The sequence below is a fragment of the Pelodiscus sinensis genome, chromosome 20, assembly GCF_052426305.1.
Source record: "Pelodiscus sinensis isolate ZL-2025 chromosome 20, ASM5242630v1, whole genome shotgun sequence".
NCBI classification, from domain to species: Eukaryota; Metazoa; Chordata; order Testudines; family Trionychidae; genus Pelodiscus; species Pelodiscus sinensis.
The window spans coordinates 1866296-1881632 of record NC_143071.1 but is presented as its reverse complement, the minus strand read 5'-3'; the positions used below and the strand labels follow the sequence as shown (position 1 = coordinate 1881632).

The following is a 15337-nucleotide window of genomic DNA, read 5'->3' as shown; positions in this document are numbered from 1 at the left end:
GCGGCTCTGCAGCGTCCCCCCTTAGCGCCTGCTCGAGCAGCTGATTCCCCTCAAATGACGCCCCCAGGCTCCCTCGCTTGGGCCGAAACTTGGCAAGGTCTCAATTCTGCCTTCTTCCGGACCTACTCCTCATGGGACTGCTGTGCTCCCTACGTCTGCCCCAGCAACGACAGTGTTCTACACGCGGGGTCCTAGGGGCGCCCCCCACAGTCTGGCACCTGAGCCGTCCAGCTCAGTTCGCCTCAGCCCTGGTCGCTGCACCTTTAAACTTCCTCGCTCCCCCGCCCTCGCAGATGCCACCGGCCTGCCGGTATTCTCTGGGTTTTTTACCGGACGGAAGGCCAAAATACCGAACTGTCCGGGTGAAAACCGGACACCTGGCAACCCTAAAGGGGGCTCTGCTGCAGCTGCCCGCCCCCCTTTGGTCACAGACCACGGGGGGGCTCACGCGGCTGTGCTCAGCACCACGGTGTCGGGGCAGGCCCCACGACTCGGCCCCTGTTCCTCCTCCCCCGGGGGCTGTGTCTTGTGTGCGGGAATAGCGGCCCGGATGTAGCCAATGCCCTGCTGCCTCTAGTTGCTGTGAAATCCCCACGGGACGGGGAGCTCCAGACCCCGCCGGTTAGCTGGTTAACCCTTTCCCATCCCTGGTTCTCATGCGCCGCCCCAGCGTACAGGGGGTTGTGTGGCGAGTGTGGACGGGCCCTGAGGCGGCCAGCAGGCGGCTCCCCCGGGTGTCTGTGTCCGTCAGAAGCTGGGCAGGAGGGCAGCCCCGAGTTTGGCTGTCCAGACGTGGGTTCTGCGGTCGGGGGCGCCCGAACACGTGGGCTGCTGAGAGCCGGTGCCAGTCCCGGAGGGCTGGGAGATGGAGCAAAGCATGCTCCAGAAACAAGCCCAAAAGGAAACCGCCCAACCCAGGCCGTCTGGGGCTTCAGCTCTGGGAATTTCCCCCTGCGAAGGGAGCAGGAAGGGAACGTGTTCCCCAGGAACCCGGCTCACTGATGCCCCGGGCTCATCGGTTAACCCTCACGGTTACACACCTCTGGTGCAGAGACAGCAACCGTGGGGGGAGGCAGGAGCTGGCGCTTGTGTGGAGCCCCCCGCCCCCGTGCGGCTGCCTCCCACGAACCGGCTTAGACACCAGGTCCTGCCGCCCGCGTGTAAACGTGTAATCGCTGCGGATCCCGGCAGTTCCGCGGTCACGCAGGTGAAGGCGCGTTAGCCTCCCGCCCACGAAGCGGATCCGTGTTTCGCCCTGCTCCGTCGGGGACGCATCCGCCTCCCGCTGCAGAGTCCCACGCGCGTCCAGCTGCCTGCACGCAGCCGCCAGCGCCAGCCCTTGAACTGCATGGTTCCGTCCCCGGTGGATTGTCTGACGGAGGCTGCCTTCCCGGGGGAGGCCGGGTGCATGAATCCAAGGACATCCCTTGTCGATTGAATCCCTGCGTGGGACTGAACAAACTGCCTGCCGAGATCAAAGGGTTTTCTTTTCCCTTTGCAAAGCCGTTGAGGGAGGCGGCAGGAGAGCGCTGTTGTGCTGCTATTAGCCTGCTGGGGAGGAGGCGCGGCCATTCAATCCCCAGAAGGGCGTCTGCCTGTGCTGAGGGCGAGACGAGGGTCTGTAAATACGGGCGGGCGGGTAATGGCCATGGCAGGCCGGGCGGGTGCCTCCACACCCCTGCTGGGGGGGTGCCCTGTCCTCGGGCCCCCTCTGGAGTCACTGCACTGTCCCTTGGAGGGCCCGGTGCTCAGGCGGCCTGTTGGGGCTGGTCACGGGAATCTGGGCCCTGCCCCGAGCCTGTTGGCTCCCAGGGCTCCTGTCGTCTGCAGCACAGGCCAGCGTGGGGCAGGGAGAAGCTCTCTCCGGGGCAGTGGGGGACGCTCTGGGGGCCTGGGGCTGCTCTCTGCAGCGGACTGGGCGCATCACAGGCGGGGCTGTGCCGGGCGGTGGCCGGGGTGGGGGGCGCAGGCAGGGGCAGGTCCAGGTGCATCACAGGCGGGGCTGTGCCGGGCGGGGGCAGGTCCAGGCGCATCACAGGCGGGGCTGTGCCGGGCGGTGGCCGGGGTGGGGGCGCAGGCGGGGGCAGGTCCAGGTGCATCACAGGCGGGGCTGTGCCGGGCGGTGGCCAGGGTGGGGGCGCAGGCGGGGGCAGGTCCAGGTGCATCACAGGCGGGGCTGGGCCGGGCGGTGGCCGGGGTGGGGGCGCAGGCGGGGGCAGGTCCAGGCGCATCACAGGCGGGGCTGTGCCGGGCGGTGGCCGGGGTGGGGGCGCAGGCGGGGGCAGCTCCAGGCGCATCACAGGCGGGGCTGGGCCGGGCGGTGGCCGGGGGAGGGGGGCGCAGGCCGGGGCTGTTCTGGCCACAGCAGGGCCTCCCCTTCGTTGGTTAAGGGAGCGAACTTCCCGTCTACCCAGTTACCCGATGAGATGGGATCTTGCATCCCTGCGTCAGGGCTGTCCCCACCAGGCTGCCCTCCTCCCTCCGCCTGCCACGTGGATGCAGCTCCCCGGGGGCTGGGGGCCTCCTGTCAGGACTTTGCCCCGGGGGAGCTGCCCCGCCCTGCTCGCTGCTGTTTTCCTGCCGTGGGTGCCCTGGGCGGGTGTTAACGTAGCCAAGGGCGTGCGAATGCCCCGGCCCCGGCCCCACCTGGTGCCCCGCAGCCCCCTGCCGTGACGCTGCTGGGGGCCTTCCGGTTTGCCCAGTGGCACCTTCTCTCAGGGCCCACAAACGGGGGGGTTTGTGCCACGAACTGACTTCCCAGGGCGCCGGCCCCTGACTCGGACGCCCCATCTCCCTGGCCCATGGGGCCACACCCTTCGCCCCGCCTGCTCTCGGGCCCTTCTGCAAGAATCCGTGGGTTAAGTGGATCCCCTTTGCGGGTAGCCCAGCCCCCCTCTGCCTTCTCGACGGCGTCACTCCAAACGCCCCGGCCTCGCCCGGAGATCTGCGTAGAATCACTTGGGTGCCCTGGGAAGGGGAGAGCACGTTCGCTGCTTCCCCCGGGATTCACTTCCCATCTCAGTCCTCTCGCACGGCGGCCAAGAGGGGGAGAGGCCCCCCCCCCGTTATCCACTTTGTGCTCTTAGTAGAAATGAATTAGATTTAATTTTTGTTTAATTGTTTCCCTAGCTCAGCGCCTGCTAACTTGGCAGGCTAATTTATTTTGCAGGGTGGGGGAAGGAAGGAAGAGTCTCTGCGCCCAGGGGCCTGCCTTGGAGAATTGCTAATTACAGCTGATAGCCTTATCGTGGTGTAATTATTGGAGTCTCCTTGGCCTCCCCCCCATGGTGGATTGATCCGAGGGAGGACCAGAGCGTGGGGGAGCCTGGGGGACCGGGCCCGTGGGAGCGGAATATTGGAGGGGTGGCGCAGCAGGGCAGGGGGCACAGGGTAAGAGCACCGCCCAGCCCAACTCTGCCCCCAGCTCTGTGTGTGCGTGCGTGTGCGTGTACACATTTTATTCCTGGTAGGATGGGAGAGGAAGAGCGGCTTTTTTTGTGTTACCTGACAGATGGCTAAGTTGGCGTTGTCGGAAAGAGGTCAGGTGCCTGTGTGATGGCGCGTTGGGGGTCCCCCGTCTCCTGCACCCCGAAATGGCACAAACAGACTGCACCAGCCAGTAGAACAGAGGGAGTTTATTGCTTCTCCAGGATACAGCACAGCACAGATGTAATCTGGTTACAGGAACTGGGGGCTAAGAGGCCTCAGTGCCCCCCTTGAGATAGGGGGATCCCCGCCCCCTCCCCAGCTCCTTCTCCCCTGCTTTCCAGCCAGGAACTCACTCAGCCTAATCCGAGCCAGAGGGAAGAGGAGCCGCGAACAAAGGGAACAGCAAACGGGCGTCTCTGCAGAGTGGCGTAGAAAACTGGGCCATGACAAATTGACTTCAAAGGTGGACCGGGGGAGGGGAGGGTGGCGGAGCTGGGGGCTCTGCCAAGCTGCCGCCTGGCTGTGCATGTGAATCGGGCTGGCTGTGACAGGCAGTGTGAACGAGTGGTCGGAGCAAGCCACGGAGACGCAGGACTCTGGGATCCACTCCAGACAGCCAGTGGCTCTCTAACCTCGGCCCCGTCTCTTCCCGCGTCTCCCCAGGCCCCTGCCTTCCAGAGGGAGGGAGCCGCTTGTACACTGCGTTAGCCCCCTGGAGAAGGGCGCCCTCACGGCAGGGGGTGCCCGTGGCTTACTCCCCCAGTGGGCGAGGGGGCGCGGGGCAGGCAGCTGGGCAGGGGGATGCTTTTCACTTGCGGCTGACTTTCAGGGGGGCGGATGCGAATCTGCCTGTGTCCGTCCTGGCAGCTGATGAGTTGTGCTACCGGGTAACTGGTTTAGGGAGGTAAAATCCTGGTCCATCAGTTCACGGTTAAGCGTTTAACCGGTTAACTGCTTAACAGGGATGGGCGGGGGCTGCTCCAGCCCGCGGGTTAGCCCTGCCCATCGCTGGCTGGTTCTGAGCCCGCGGCCGCTTTGCCTTTGCTGCCGCAGGTCCTGTGCCGGGGCCCCGGGGTGGGAATCCTAGAAGCACCCTGGTTTGGAGCTTGCTGAAGGACTCGGCTTTGGGGGGCTGAGCCAGGCAGCCGCCTTCTGCTGGAGTCACCCCCCGAGAAGACTTTGCAGCAGCTCTGGTGTCTGCCCCCAGTGCCTGAGGTCTCCTTCTCCCTGCCCTCTCCCCGAGTGTCCCTGCTCTGCCACCTGCCTTCCAGGCTCGCCGGGGCTCCTGGGGACGAGCCCTGCGCTCACGCAGCGGCCTGGCGGGGGGCATGTGCCGCCTCCGGTGGGTTTCTGCATGTGCCTGGTGTGGAACGCGCTCGGGATGTGAACGGGGACGGTTAACCGGTTACCACGTGATGCTTGCCCGTGACCGCTTAACCAGCAGCCCCGTGGGGCCAGTGGCCCCCCCACCGATGGACGGCAACCGGGCTGGAGCGGCCCCCCCACCCGTGGTTAATCGGTGAAGTGTGCCGTGGAACGGGTTACCTGGTTCAATGGGATTTTGCGTCCCAGGAGTGTCTGGGGGCCTGCGTGGCTGCGGAGAACACAGGGGCAGGCAGGCTGGGGTCCACCAGCCGCTTCTAGCCCCCCCCCCCCCCCGCAGCTAAGGAAGTGCCGCTTCACAAGCCAGACCCCATCCTAGCTGGGGAGGAGGAACCTGGCAGCCGGGGATGGGGAGGGAGCGAAGCTGCCCCCACTCGGCGCGTGAGTTCGTCCCTCCTGCTGCCCGGCACGGCCGTGTCCCGCTGCCCCGGCAGGGAGCTGGGCCTGCGCCGGTGCTGGGGCCGCGCTGCCGCTCTGGCCATATGGCCCCTCCACAGCCGGAGGTTCCTGCAATTACCGAGCCCTCCGGTTCCTGGGCAGAGGGTTCATGACCGAGCCCAGCAGGCCGCACGCTGCCCTTCGCCCGCGCCAGTCTCCCGGGAGGTGCCCCCGCCCTGGCCAAGAGCACAGCTGCTGCGGGAGGAAGCAGGGCAGCACCCACCAGACCCCTGCGTTGGGAGCTTGCGGGCAGCTCCTGCCCTCCTTGGCATCTGCCCTCTGCTGGGGCTGCTTCCATGCCCCGCTCCCTCCGGGGCTCCCGCAGGCGTGCAAGCCGGGCCGGTCGGGCTGCTGCCCCGCGTGGGACGTGCCAGGCCCCCTCGCGCACCGAGCGGGTTCATTCTTGGGGATCCCTGGGGGGTCAGGGGGCTGGCCGTGTCCTAGGGGCCGGGCCCCAGGGGTTTCCACGAGCAGACGTGGCCGGCAGAGCCCATCCCCGGTGCTCCAGGCCCCTTTCCCTTGGTTTCCTTTCGGTGGCTTTGGAAGCTGGAGGGTTGCTTGCGAGCTGCGCTGCCGGAGGTGTCTCCCCCTGCCCCGGCTTTTTAATGAGTCAGCCTCGGAGGATTCAAGGTTCCTGCGGCTTTTCTGGGACTTCTCCCCTGGCCTCTGCCCCTCATTCTACCCAGGGATAAACGTCGGCTTCCTGCTTGCAGCGGGAGCACGGCGCCAGGCCCGCTGGCCAGTGCCGCCTCCAGAGCCAGGGGGCGGGGTGGGGTGCCCAGCTGAGGCCCCGGGGAAGATGCTGGGATGGGCGGGCTGCCCCCGAGGAGCTGGGGGAAGCCCCGTGCAGTCGGGGGTGAGCTGTTACATTATTTCCCCTCCCGTTGGGCCCCCAATCACGGACCTGCCGCGCTGGGGTGGGACGAAGCTTTTGCAAAGGGGGAGCGGGCGGGTGGAATTTAAGATGTGAAGCCCCTTTCTGATGTCCATAGCTCTGCCGAGCCCCTGCCCCGAAAACGCCCCAGAGCACCCGAGCACTGTCGGCTGGGGCACCCCGCCCAGAGCCAGCCCGCTGGGGCACCCCGCCCAGAGCCAGCCCGCTGGGGCACCCCGCCCAGAGCCAACCCACTGGGACACCCCGCCCAGAGCCAGCCCACTGGGGCACCCCACCCAGAGCCAGCCCACTGGGACACCCCACCCAGAGCCAGCCCACTGGGGCACCCCGCCCAGAGCCAGCCCGCTGGAGCACCCCGCCCAGAGCCAGCCCGCTGGGGCACCCCGCCCAGAGCCAGCCCGCTGGGGCACCCCGCCCAGAGCCAGCCCGCTGGGGCACCCCGCCCAGAGCCAGCCCGCTGGGGCACCCCGCCCAGAGCCAGCCCGCTGGGACACCCCGCCCAGAGCCAGCCCGCTGGGGCACCCCGCCCAGAGCCAGCCCGCTGGGGCACCCTGCCCAGAGCCAACCCGCTGGGGCACCCTGCCCAGAGCCAGCCCACTGGGGCACCCCGCCCAGAGCCAGCCCACTGGGGCACCCCGCCCAGAGCCAGCCCACTGGGACACCCCGCCCAGAGCCAGCCCGCTGGGGCACCCCGCCCAGAGCCAGCCCACTGGGGCACCCCGCCCAGAGCCAGCCCACTGGGACACCCCGCCCAGAGCCAGCCCACTGGGCCACCCCGCCCAGAGCCAACCCGCTGGGGCACCCCGCCCAGAGCCAGCCCACTGGGACACCCCGCCCAGAGCCAGCCCACTGGGACACCCCGCCCAGAGCCAGCCCACTGGGCCACCCCGCCCAGAGCCAGCCCACTGGGACACCCCGCCCAGAGCCAGCCCGCTGGGGCACCCCGCCCAGAGCCAGCCCACTGGGACACCCCGCCCAGAGCCAGCCCACTGGGGCACCCCGCCCAGAGCCAGCCCACTGGGGCACCCGGACTCCCCAAAGGGAGGAACTGCCGTGGGGCTGGCCCTCTGGGGCTGGTGGAGCAAGGGAACGATTGAGCAGCAGCAGGGCTGGATTGAGAAGGGGACGTGGGACCCCCTTAGCTCTGGGCCTAGGGCTACAGCCCGTAAAGACCCTACATCCTGGGCCAGCCCTTCCTGGTGTGTGCGGGGGGAGGCAGCTCCGTGCACTGCCGTTCCGTCCCCTCCGTGGCTGGAGCCACATCACCGTGACCTCTGGGAAGCCCTGTGCCCGCGGATCCCATTGTCCGGTAATTGCAGCCAATGGGAGCTGCGGGGGGGTGGAGCCAGCAGGTGAGCACCGGCCTCACGGTGCCATCTGTTCCGCCCCTCCCCCCCAACACCAAATGGGAGTTGTGCTAGGTAAGCACCCCGCATGCCAATCCCCTGCCCCAGCCCCAAGCTCCTTCCACCGCCCTGGCTCCCTCCGATACCCTGCACCCCAATTCTGAGCCCCCCCACATCTGACTCCTGCCCTGAGCCCGTTCCCACACTCCAAACCCCTTGAGCCCCTCAATCCTGTCCCCACCCCAGAGTCCCCACCCACCCTGAACCCCCCTCACACGCCGAGCCCCACCCCTGCCACAGATCACCCATGTGCCGAATGAATTTTGTTACATGCACCAACATGAAGGTGATGTCGCACGTCTCCGTCGTGGTGCACATGATAAAATTCATTCCGCACATAGGCGTACAGAATTGGAAGAAACACGGCTGGGAGCCTGGGCTCTGCTGCTCCTTCTCCGACCTGGAGGCTGAGCTAGAGGTGTTAACACGGGCAGTGCCCACCCCCCCCACCCCAGGGACCGCAGGGGCAGGGTGAAATGTGCATCTCCAGGCTGCCTACGCAGCAGGGTAGCCTTTCCTGTGTCTCTTCCCGGATGTCCCCATTCCCCGTGGGAGTGTGTGTGTGTGGGGGGGGGGGGTTTCCTGGATTCTTATTGCTGCGCTGTGGCCGGGGCAGCAGGGACCTGTTCTCACTTGCGTCTCCTGAGTGCAAGCTCAAGACGACTCTAGGCTTTGCTGGGGCCCATCCGGCGGGGCGGGGCCCACGGGTGCTCAGCCCACACGCAGGTGGGAGTGTCCCGGGGAGAGGGGCCGTCCCGGAGGCTGAATTCGGTCTGAGCGGCCACGTGGAAACGGTGCCACGTAGAGACAACGGCGCTTTGCTGCCACGGCTCCCCCCTCGGTTCCTGGCAAGAGCCAGGGGACGGCTCCAGCAGCTGCAGCTTCTCTCTTTCTTTCAGGTTCGGAAGTTGCCTCGGAGCCCCTGATGGCTCTTTCCTGCGGCGCTGAGGCCCAGCAAAGCTTGTGACTTGACAGCCCCAGCCCGAAGCGCCCTCCGGGAGAGGTGCCCCTGCCTGGAGGTGAGTCCTTCGCTGGCCGTAAGTGGGGAGGAGGGAGGCTGTGGAGGCAATGGGGCGGATGCTGCAAGCAGAGGCGTTCCCAGGGGCCCCTGGCTCTCCCCCAGCAAAGGCCTGGAGTCAGGGTCACAACCCGCAGCCGAGCCACGGACACTGAGATCAACTCAGCTCCGGGAAGGCTCCATCCGAGGGCTGGATGCCGCCCCCAGGTGCACAGTGGGACCAGAGCCCCAATTAAATCCGCCTTCCTCCATTGAAAGTTTATGCCGAGCAAGCCCAGGAAGTGTTCGCCCCTTTTATCAGCGAGAGCGAAGTGCAGCCGCTGTCAGGGAGCAGCTACTTACACGGGCGTTCTTCAGACACAGCCGTGATTTTAGCAAGTGTGAGGAGTCGGGTGGAAGTGGCTGCGAGAGGTAGCAGACAGATCCAGGGGAGTTAGTAGATCCAAGCCTAGTGCTCTAAGAAACTTGCTTCGTGCAGTTTCCTACCCTAACAGCTGTTCCAATCCGCTGTGCTCACAACCTGGGAAGCCTCTTGTGACGGCGCGTCGGGGTCCCCCGACCCTGCAGTCCCGGAGCAGCAAGGGCAGACTCTGCCAGCCAGTGGCACCCCACGGCGGAGGGGGGCTGTCACTTGGGCAAAGGGAGTGGGGGCCAGTCCAGTGAGGGCTGCGCCCCGCCGGTGAGGTCGCCCCCCGTGGCCCCAGTGTAAATCTCGTCCCTTGTGTCATTGGAAGCTGTTCCGGGGTAAGTTAGTGCCTGCGCTGGGGTGCCAGGCAGCCTCGGGGGGGCACGGGCACCTGCCCCCCACCTTTCTCCTCAGCTGACAGTCACCCTGGGGAAGTGTTTGCTCTCCAGGGACCATGTCAGGCTGTGGCTTCGGCCAGGCAGAGTGGGGGGAGGGGGGGGTGAGTCCAGGCTAACACCCCAAGTGAGGGGCACTGGGTTGATCTCTGCTACACTGAGATAAAAACCTCCTGTCCTGGGCTCCTCTGTGGCTGTGAGTGTCAGAGCGGCGGCCGTGTGAGTCTGAATCTGCAAGGCAGCGAGGAGTCCTGTGGCACCTGACGGACTCCCCGAAGGGCTGGAGCAGAAGCTTTCGTGGGCAAAGACCCACCTCGTCAGAGGCACGTGTAAGGAGCCGGGTGGGGATGTTGCATCTGACGAAGGGTCTTTGCCCACCAAAGCTTCTGCTCCACCCTTCGGGGAGTCTCTAAAGTGCCACAGGACTCCTGCCTCTGTTGCTTTGAGTTTTTCTCCATGGAGCCAAAATATCCCTGTTCTCGCGGTGAAGACATCGCCTTTGCCCCGGGAACGAGGGGGCAGCCACGTGTGGCCAGTCGGGCTCCCTGGGTTAGAGCATCGCACCCCGTTACTCTCCACGTCCCTGGCACCTCCCCACCCACGGCTCCTCTGCCCTGTTTCCCTGCATCCTTCAACTTCCTCCGGGAGGGAGGGGGCTTGTTCTCGCTGAGCTCTTGCAGAAGGCCGCTGCGTCCCAATCCCTGTGCTGTGGGGAGGCCGCGGGGGCTAAGGGGGCGGGGAAGAGGCCTGCATCGAGGCGAGCGCAGGGTGTAATTTGGCTGCTGCAGATCCGCTCCTCTGCCCGCCGGAGCCTGGTGGCGTACCGAGCGCGGCCGCAGGAAGGGACGTCTCCCGGGAGCCCTCGCGGTGCTTTCGTTCCTGCGAGCGGCAGCGCGGGATCCGCTGCACATGAAAGGCTGCGCCGCTCCGTCCCCAACGCGCCTGCGAGGCTGCAGAGAGGGGCCGGCGGGGGAGGAGGAAGATGGGAGCCGTGGCCGAGGGCAGGCATCCTAGGAGCGACTGCCGGCCGTCTTCCCCCCGCCCTCCCCCGGCTCCTCCCTGCTTCAAGACAGTAAATTAGGTCACGCTGGAAAGTCGGTTTCTTGTAGCTGCCCCGGCTCGCTCTCGTAGAATACGTTCCGGGGGGCTGAGCGGAACTCGGCCTGCCAGGCTTGGCCGCTGCGCGACCAGATGTGTGGCTCTGTCCTGTGGCGCAGCGTGAGTGGCTGGGCCCGGGCGGCTGGGCGGGCAGACCGAGCCGACGGGGCAGCCGGCAGCTGCCTTCCTCCTTGGGCCTGTCCGGGGCTCGTCCAGAGCGCTCCCGTCAGCACGCAGAGCCCGCCTCGGCAAGCGGCAGGGTGCGCTTACACCGTGGCCCGGGCAAGGAGGGGTGACGCAGGCGGTGGGGTCGCTGGCGCTGCCAGCCGGGAAGTAGATCATTTCTAATCAGAGGCGGGAGGAGCCGGAGCAGCCTCCCACTAGGAGAAGTCGGGGAGTTTGCTAAGGGCGTGACTGGGATTATGCGGAGGGGTTGCCTGCCACAGCAAGCGATGGGACTCAGTGCAGCAGGGCCCTTCCAGCCCCGTGTCCCTCTGTTCCCGGATCCTTGCATCTTAGGCTGGTCTGGAGCAGACCACATCCCTCTTGCTAGCCCATCTTGCGCTGCTGGGGTGCGGAGCTGCCGGTCCTTGACACGGTACAAGCCCTTCTGCATCTCAGGCTGCTTTGCACAGGTGGCCGAGCGCAACCCCCACCGTACAGAGGGGACGCTAAGGGATTCACCCAAGGCCACGCTGCAAGTTGGTGGCACACCTGGACTAGACCCCCAACTGCTCCAGCTCCAGGCCCTCCACTCAGAAGCCACGAGGCCGCAGCAGCCCTGCCCCAGAGGTGCACAAGCCGCCTCCTGCTGCCTAACCCGGGAGGGTCCCAAATGCACAGCTCGTAGCTGGCAGCAGTCGGCCGGATGTCCCTTAGCCAGTGGCTGCCGTGGGCTGGGCTGGCCTGCCGGGGTGGAGCTGGGTTTCCGCTGTGGTGCGGCGTATTCAGGGGAAGCCAGGCGTCTGGCCGCTTGCCCGAGGGCGTGGGCAGAGGCGCCGGGCTGCTCTCCCCGGTGTCTCTGCTGCGCTCCGGGGTCGGGCCGATCCCCAGCCCAGCGCGCTCTTTCCCTGCCGGTCGGTGTGTTTGGGACAGGCTGGCAGCGGGGTGGGGCGGCCCGGCTCGGAGGGCACTGCCAGCCACGCTCCCTGCGAGCTCTGCCTGCCAAGGCTGCCCAATTAGCATCTATTAGGCACTTGGTGCGTTAAAGCATTAAGAGCAATTAAGGGTGAGAAGCGTTTCTAGATGTATCGTTAAGCACCAGAGCGGGCGGCGTTGCTGGCTGCTGCCGTATGGGAGCCACCTCGCCGCACAGCCAGAGGGGCCACGAAGGCGAGTCCACGCTGGAGAGATTCCAGTGCTGCCTGGGTGATTAGCCCACGGCCAGCAGCAGGTGTTTCTCTGGGTGGTGCACATCCACGCAGGCCTTGGTGCGCGGAACAACATTTATTCCACACGTGGATGGGAACTCTTAGAGGAACATTGGTGGGGAGCTGTAGGTTTCTCTTTTGTTTGGAAGCAGCAGGGACTGGAGGGCAGCTCTGAAGCTGGGAGGGATGGGAAGGAGGGTGAGACTGCACAGGGAGGAGCCGCTGCCGTGGCAAAGGGATGATGAAGGGGGATCTCGGCACACCAGTGTCAGAGGCCGCAGGGGGCTTTGCAGGGGGCGCTGTAGCTGCCTGGGGCTCACCAGCAATCTCAGGGGTAAATCCACCGGCTGCCCCCGTGCGGCGCACACCAGCGCACTGTCACTGCAGTAGGGCCGCCGTGTTGGCTGCCTCTCGGGCGAGGGGCCTGCAGCAGCTTGGACTAACCCCCCCCCCCCCCCGGCTGGGGGGGACGGGACAGATGGTGTTTGAGTGACCTTGGAGCCCGGCGCTGTTCCCTCTTGGCCGAGTGGCAGCAGGAAGCCGCAGCGCTGCAACCTGCTTGCGCCGGGGGGAGCGGGTAGGAGGCCAGGCCCGACGGGGTTGTGGGGGATCCAGGGGAAGGAGCCACGAGGTAAGGATGCCAAGGGAAGGAGCCAGGCACTGCGATTGCCGGCCTCCGCTCCCGGTTAGTGAGAGCCAGGCCAGGCCCGTGGGCTCGGCGTCCCCGCCACTGGTTTCGCCAGAGGCTGGAGACGCTGCAGAGGGCAGGGCCGGGCAGGGCAGCTCCCTGGGGTGTACAGCACACTCCCCAGCTGGCCGAGCCGGACGCCCCGCGGGCAGGAGCCGTGAGGGCAGCGAAGAGGACGGCAGCGGCGGGCGCCGGCCCATCTCTCCTGGCTCACGCGCTGCCCGGCTACAGCCAGAGAGGCCGGGCCCTGCATCCGGCACAAAGGGGTTTTCCAAGAACGTCCCTCTGCTGCTTTGTGCTGCTGCTGCGGTTCCCGGCGCAGGGCCCCGGAGGCCGTCCGCAGCGCAGGGCTGTGCTGGCAGTGGCTGGGCAGATGCCCCACGCTGCCCTCGGCCAGAGCACACCAGCTCTCTGCAGAGATGGCCGGCTAGCGCGGACCAGGCCGACGGCTTGAGCCCTGGGAGCCAGAGTAAAGCTTCGCCCGGACAGGGAGCAGCGCCTCTGCCTGACGTGTCTGGAACACGGGGAAGCGAATGCAGAGCGGTTGAACGCAATACGCCCCCGAATTGTTTCCGCCCTTGTGCGGAATACATTTTGTTCTGTGCAAGTGCAGATGTGCACCACCCGGAGAAGCATCTGCCGCCGGCTGGGCGCACTCTGCTCATCAGCTGGGCAGCACCTGAATCTCTGCTGGGGCGCTGCCTAAGTGCCCAGCTTCCAGGGAACCCTGCTTGAATTCCCAGTGCCACTTCAGACTGTGAAGGTGACCGTCGCCACCCACTTGTGAGCGCCAGCAGCTGACGGGACACGCCAGGGCTGGAGGGAGATGGTGCCCAGGGACCTCGTCACCCGCCGCTCGGAGCTGGGGGCCATTGTGAAGACACGTCTCGGCTGGGGGCGCACAAGCCTGCTTAGGGAGCACCAGGCGAGGGGTGCAGGGAGAACCCTCTCCGTGGGTCGTCGCCTTGCAGCGGTGGAGAAACTTGCGGGGTCCCCGAGAGCGACGCTGCCTGTGGTCTGAGCTCTCTTAGGGCTGCCCATGGCACAAGGGCCCAGGGCGAGGCTCCCCACGAAGCACCACGCGAGGAGCCCTCAGTGGCAGAGTAGCCACTGGGGGTGGGACCATCAGGTCGTGTGGCGATGGCGGCAGGACCGTGCGGAGCCGGGGGCGGGACCGTCGGGTCGTGTAGCTACGGTGGCGGGACCGTCAGGTTGTGTGGCAGCAGTGGCGGGACCGTCGGATCGTGTGGCGCCGGTGGCGGGACCGTCAGGTCATGTGGTGACGGCGGCAGGATCGTGCGGAGCCAGGGGCGGGACCGTCGGGTCGTGCGGCAGCGGTGGGACTGTCGGGTTGTGCGGCAGCGGTGGGACTGTCGGGTCGTGCGGCAGCGGCGGTGCAGAGCGGCTGCAGCAGGCAGAGAAGCTCCAGGCGCCGTGGTTTCCAGCCCTTTCGCTCGAGGACGGCGCGGCGGCCGCTGCGCACCACTGTCCCGCGCAGCCATCTTTCCCTCGTTGGGCTTGTGGCTTGCCCGCCGGCGTGCTGAGGAGGGGGACTGGCCTCTAGTCACGGCCAGCAGCCGCCTGCTGTCCCTGCAGACGCCTGTCCTCACTGGCAGAACTTGGGGTTCCAGGATCGGCCTGCTTGGCCACCAGAGGGGCCCCAGTGCCCATGGGGGGATCGGACTTGGCGAGGAGGGATCGCCGGGGCAGGGGGACCGTTAGCTCCGGAGGCTTCCATGCTGGTTGGAAGTGGCACCGGGGGAGAGGGGCCCAGTTTGGGGGAGGGGCAGTGCTGGGTCTCCGGGCTGCTACACTGGGGCCCAGCCGATTTACCGAGTGTTGCTCGGGGCCTTAACAACAAAAATTTGTTTTGAAAATAAAAGGAAAATGCTGTATTGAAATGACGGTATCTTTATGAAGTTCATTTTTATTGAGGGGTTCTTTAAAAAGGGGGTTGTTAAAATGTCTCCATTTAAATTTTTTTTGTAAATTTTTCCAAATGGGAATTCCATCGAGCGTGTGTTTTTTCCATCCCTATAAACTCTTATCATTTGCTGCGTTTTAATAAAAGAGGGCTCTAGTCAATGTGATTTGCAATAACAGTTTCTTCTTCTTTTCAACCCTTAAGCCAAACAGAGCACTACTCACATTTCTTCATTTTACCTCTTTTCTGTAAGATTCATCAGGCAGCAATTCTATTCTGGGTTCATCCTGTTTTTCCGGCTCATCTTGGTTCCGTCTCGTTCAACATTCGCTCGGTTGTGTCAGTTTTGAGGACTGTACTTGCTTTGGCGATTCTCTCTCTTTCCTGTTTGGTTTGATGAGAAGCAATCCCATTCCAGCACATCCCTGTTGTCCTCCTGCGTTGCTTTAAGTTCGGCTCAGAGGAAGCTGCGTGCCGAATGAGGTGGCCCTAGCTCTGACCGTTTAGGAGGAGTTCTTGATCAAATAGACAAACTCTCTACAAGCTATAGTAGACTAGAGGGTTTACCCTGCGCTGCTCAGTCCTTATTTTTTGCTTTTCTTCATTTAAATGGTTGCTCTGTGGAGGGGTGGGGGTGGAGGGGTTCAGGGCGCAGGCTGCCCTGAGGAGAAGGGACACCCCAAGCCTCTGATGCCGCAGCAGCTGGAGGCCAGGTGAGAGGCGCCTCTCCATGGCCGCTGCAGCTCCACGGGCACAGCTGGGGGAAGGGTGCACAAAAAACTCTTTCACACGGCGGCCCTGCTGCCCTAATGGGGTTACAGCTGTCCCAGTCCCCACCTCTAGCCCCAGCCGCCCCCCTGTGGTCGTTCTGCAGAATAACTGTGCTT

At 65.6% G+C, this 15337-nt stretch overlaps 1 protein-coding gene across 4 annotated transcripts in view; it reads left to right on the top strand.

Annotated features, from left to right (window-relative positions):
- RBFOX3 (RNA binding fox-1 homolog 3) overlaps window positions 1–15337 on the top strand; it is a 198088-nt gene that overhangs the window by 54944 nt on the left and 127807 nt on the right. For all 4 annotated transcript variants that reach the window (XM_089772019.1, XM_089772018.1, XM_089772017.1 and 1 more), the window contains exon 2: window positions 8451–8570. The gene's annotated coding sequence lies outside the window, so the exon portion shown is untranslated. The remainder of the gene's footprint in view (window positions 1–8450; window positions 8571–15337) is intronic.